This window comes from Amblyomma mixtum, chromosome 4 (assembly GCF_055824585.1).
Source record: "Amblyomma mixtum isolate Tamu chromosome 4, ASM5582458v1, whole genome shotgun sequence".
In the NCBI taxonomy this organism is placed as follows: Eukaryota; Metazoa; Arthropoda; class Arachnida; order Ixodida; family Ixodidae; genus Amblyomma; species Amblyomma mixtum.
The window spans coordinates 36446588-36451939 of record NC_143015.1 but is presented as its reverse complement, the minus strand read 5'-3'; the positions used below and the strand labels follow the sequence as shown (position 1 = coordinate 36451939).

Here is a 5352-nt window from a genome sequence, read left to right as displayed (position 1 = left end):
GATCTGAATTTCATGCCAGTAAAGGTGTCAGCAGCTGTTGGGGCCATGCTGGGTAGCCTTGCTCGGAAATGGGTGTATTATCGAGTGAGTGAAAATTTTGCCTGAATTTCGTCTAGTCCGGTATACAGGCTTGTGACCTGGGACGCTTGAAGGGGCGTGAGCGTAGTATAGTGTTAAGAATGCAGTGACCGCTACCAAGGGTTTCCATGGTGATTAGACAGTCTGCATGTCTTATGTTGCGAGTGAGGGTTAAGTCTGGACACGTATCCCGTGCCACGGAGTTTCCTAGCCGTGTTGGGTGGATAGGGTCCGTGTAGAGGGTGAGGCCCAACGTGGACGCAAGTTCCGCCAGCTTACGTCCGCGCGACTCCTCCTTGCGATACCCCCACAGCTGGCTAAGAGCGTTAAAGTCGCCCACAATCAGCAGGGGATCGAGACCCGGTACTCTTAGCGCGCGGCTACAGAGGTTCGCAAAAGTCACTCGCTTGAGTTTGAGAGAGCAGTACACGTTGAGTAAAAGCAACGGCGGGTACGCGCGGCGCAGGGGTAGTATAGCCACCATTACATAGGGATACTCGAGCTTGAGGTCGAGATCCACTATGTTGACTGTGTAGGCTTTCTGAACGAGAAGACAAGACGCGGGATCCTGTTGGAACGTCGTGTAATTTGAATGTGTGGCCCCCAGGCCTTGCTCCTGGAGAGCTGGTAGGAACTCGAAGGTTTCAAGGTAGAGCTGGAAATTGGCCGCTTAGTGCCGTTTTTAAAGCCGCAACAGTTCCATTGTGTTGTTCAAGTTGACATAGCCGAATTGGAGATGGCGATAACCCTTTGTACAACATGGCTGGCCATGATATAAAATTTTTAGGGGGGAGGAAGAGGAATTGGGTGCCCCAGAGCGAACTACCTGCTTCATCAAGGGGGTGATGACGGAAGGAGCGGGGCAGCCGTCCTGATCGTGCGAATCAATAATTAGATGGTTGTATTTTTAAGGACGGGTTAAGTCCCTAATGGGCCCCGTCCGATGGAGTAGGCGGGGCTTGTCTGAGATGTTTTTGAGACCTTGGTCTGAGATCTTGACCTTGACCATATTTTGACCAGATCTTCACCTTGGTCAAGATTGGTCAAGATCTGGTCCATGGCAGCCTCGATCATAGATCGCAGTTAGAGGTCACGCGCCCCTGCATTGCGGAGCTGGCTGTCACGAGTGCAGGCGAGATCTACGCGTCGGTCTCCATTGCGTCCTAGTTCTGCGGACTCGGAGCGGCGGACGCCAATGTTGACTGAAAAGTTTTAAATTTGTCAAGCGAAAGCTCATTCTGCCCCCGGAGCACAAGAAGTACTCCGTCTTGACCCCGTCAACGGTCGGCTCCGCTTGGCCACACTTTTCACCCAGGCAGGGGCATGTGCCCGCATGGTTGCCCCCAGTTCCACAGTGCACGCAGGCCGGGATCGTTTTCTTGTACGCACGCACAAGAGTCAGTTCAGAGTTGTAAGGCACGTATCGCGGCACCACATTGCCCACGAAGGTGAGAACCTCGACGTGTGATTTGCCACAGTTGCGGATATCGAAAAGCTCTCCAGCACGCCACTGGATTTTGTTTTGGAGGGCCTCACTGCTCTCGTGCTTGGCCACGGTGATGACGCCGCGGCACACGTCGACAGTGAGTTTCAACTGGCTGTTCTTGCAGAGCCGGTCCTTCCAAAGCCTCGCAGGAGCTTGTCCGTGACGTGCGGCTCTCGGGTGTCTGCGACGATCAGGTTTGCTCCAATGTGGGGAGCAGGCTGACAGAAGCTGCCGCCTTGGCACCCAGGTAGGCCACGAAAGCTGCTCTCAGCTCGCCATGTTTGTACACATCCTTAAGAGCGACGGTCACTCGGGGCTTTAGGATGATGACGATGTCTTCGGGATGAAGCCGCGGAAGTGGCTTTGGTTTCCAAGTGGGCCCGGTCTTATATTCGGGTCTGCCCACAAGCGCTGCAGCTCGCGCAGCAGCGTTGTGCTGTGTCAGCTGCCTGCCGACGTGGCGTCCGCTTTCTTGGAGATGGCCTTCCGCTGGCGGTAGCACCGCTCCACTAGCTTGAAAAGCCTCAAGTTCTCCATGGGCGCCGAATCCGGGCTATCAGGCGTTGGACTTGCAGGAACCTCGGACCAGGCGAGGCGGTCCGGGTTGTAGCCACGTTGTACCTTTTGGACATCCAGCTTGGCACGGGTGGGCGACTCACTCACAGCCGGGCGCCGGCGTAGGCGTTAGGCCTAGCGTCACCGCCACGATACGCAAGTGAAGAGCAGCCCGAAAAAGGCCTAAATGTAGTCCCACCAGTGTGCGAGTCGTATTCACAGGTAGCTGTGGACTTCACGAATACAGACGCCGCTGTGTTGATGAGGTTCCGGTCGAAATTCTATGGTTCCAGTCAAAAGTTCGTGGAGCCTATGCACTGCAAGTCCTCTCGCTCCTCGCTCACAGCGCCTCCCGTCGCCGACGCCGTTGCCGTAAAGGCTGTTTCACATGGAAGCGAAAGTGCTTGCGATTCCCGTCGCCGCGGCGTAAAAACCTGTTTCGACCCGTCGCGGCAGCTGCGCCGGCCAGAGCGAAGAGATTCCAACAGGTTGGAAATTTTTCGCTGCGACAGCGCGATAGCTCCGCCCTCTGACCAATGACTGCGCGGCGGAAAAGCCACGTGACAAGAAGAGGACTAGTGCGGGAAAGACAATGTTTGTTTACTACACGTGCTTCCGGCAACACGGCTACATGTCGCGTGGCCTGTTCAACGAGGCGCTTATTAACGAAGTTGCAAAGCGCCCACTGCTGTGGGACGTTAAAGACAACAGCTTCAGAAATAGAACAACTAAAGAGTCCCTGTGGGAAGAAGTAAGGGACGCACTCAAAGAAATTGATGACACCGGTAAGTGAAAGCACGTTTTGTGGCGAGCTCAACGATTGTCACCATATTTGCCATTGTGCAGCCAACAAATTTTTCTCGTCACTGTGGAAGGATTCCGCAGCCTGTCATAAACTCTTTTTTCCCCGCGCATTCCTGCATACTTTACGGAATTTTTTCGGTGCGCCGGCTATTCTGCGCATATAAGCTATATAAAAAATTGTCGGCATCACGCAGCCGTGAACAAACGTTTTTGGTTCTCAGACACGCTAGAAGCATCATTTTGTACCATTCTCTTTAATCGTGAAATGCACGACCGGCACGTTTTCATGTACTCAGCGACGTCGCGTTTGTAAACGCGGGAGCGGGCCCTTCGAGTTCGCCCATGCGCGAGGTTAATCCGGACGTTCAGAGCCTAGCAAAATCGTCTCTTGCATGTACGTACAGTCTTTATCAAAAGTAACCAGGCTCCATGGTTTGCTTCTCATTCGTATAACAGAGCCCTCACGGCTTCCTTGAAGATCAAAAATTTCTTTGAAGGTGCGAACAGGGGTTCATCTTACCATACAGAGATTTAGAGCTTGAGGGCTGACATATAATAGCCTTAATATACGACTGAGAAGAAAACCATGCAGCCTGGTTACTTTTGACAAAGACTGTACCTAGAGCGAGCGCTCCGTCCCGCGGCACTGCCCGCTCATCGTCGTCTGCTAAGCAGCAATAATCCGGCGCTTCTGACGCGCACAAAATAGTGTCGTGTGTTCGGTAAATAGAAAAATAAATCAGTCGTCATGTGTGTGTGCCCCAGTTCAGTCATTCATGCTTGTAAAATCAGTAAAAACAGCCTTTTGAGAAAAAAAAAAACCTGTACTTTTGCAATGAATCAAGTGTTGTAAACGCTGTCATTTTTTTCTTCTGTACTAACAGGCCACCATTTCTACATGCGCATGCTAACCTTTGGCCCAAATGGCTGCCATTGTTTATTTTGCTAATCTAACATTATGCTGTATACTGCTCCATATTTCAGTAACAGTCGAGGAGATCATCGCGCGATGGAAAAATTTAAGACACCTACCGAAGAAAAGTTACGGACGAAAAGGATTCAAAAAAGAGTGGGGCAGGAGCCACTCCAAAAACTGCCTGGCCGTACCTCAAACAAATGGAGTTTCTGAGGGACTGTATTGAAACAAGACGGTAAGCAATGACTAATAGTAATATTGAACTAAATGTGTAAGCAACAGCAATTAACAGCATGTACATTCTGCCCAGGAGTTTCGGCAACCTAGATATTGGCCGCGTGCAAGTGGCCAGTGCAGCGGCTGAGGTGAGCCACACCAACAGCGCAGCTCCAGAAGCAGTGGAAACCTCAGCGAACGAGTTGCACACGATGTTCCTGCTCCCAGGCCTTCCGGACGAAGATGGAGCAGGGCCATCCTGTGCAGCAGTCGCCACCACTGCACGAGAGGTTCCCCCACCTAGAAAACGCCAAAAAAGGCGGCAGGAACTGGAGGCCACCGACAAGGAGCTTCAGGCCGTGAGGAGTGCACTCGCTGCACACAGGCCGATGGACGCCTCCAGCCACTTCCTGCTGTCCCTACGGCCGCAAATGGAGGCAACTCCACCGCATATGCTAATGCATTTGAAGATGGAGCTTTTAAACATTTGCGAACTGTACAGCCAGGGCGAATACCCTGCTAGCCTGGCTGTGCAATCAGCACAGAACAAATAAACACAGTTTCTTGTATGCCTTTATTTTTTGGTGCACTTGCTCTTTCACAGACACTCATGTATGTTGTAGCAGCATACACGTCAGCAACATATTTCCGCGAATCTTTGTAGTGTATCTTCATTAATCAAAGCTGCCGGCAGCTTTGACGAATTGTAAGATGGGTACTGGGATGGTTAGAGGTACTGGGCGCCGGCGGTAGACACAGAGGTCGAGCATCACGAGCACACACACAAAGCGATGGCAATGCCGCTCAACACAACGGTCAGAAGTTCATCGTCGTCTTCGCTTGAACAGGAACTTCTTTGTCGTTACAACTGCCCCCCTGGGAGGAGAGGAGCCATCCTGGCGACTTACGGCGTAGGCGGGATGGCCGGGTCATAATACGGCTTTAGGCGCTGCACGTGAACAGTCTCTCGTCCGCGCCGGCGAAGATCAGGCGACGGCATCAGCGGTTCTACCACGTAATTAACAGGCGAGGAGCATTCCACAACTCGGTAGGGGCCGTGGAACTTTGAAAGAAGTTTCGACGAGAGGCCCGGAGTACTGGATGGAATCCAGAGCCACACGAGGCTACCAGAAGAAAAGTGCGCGGACATGTGATGGCTGTCGTGGCGGGATTTCCGACGGTATTGGGCCTCAGTTGTGAGAGAACGGGCGATTTGGCGACGCTCTTCTGCGTGTCGTGCAGCTTGCGAAATAGGAGTGCACTCAGATACGTCAGGCTGGTATGGGAGAATGGTATC

At 52.5% G+C, this 5352-nt stretch overlaps 1 pseudogene; it reads left to right on the top strand.

Moving 5' to 3' along the window:
- The first annotated feature begins 2711 nt into the window (after positions 1 to 2711).
- LOC149346132 (uncharacterized) lies at positions 2712 to 5061 on the top strand (annotated as a pseudogene).
- Positions 5062 to 5352: the final 291 nt, after the last annotated feature.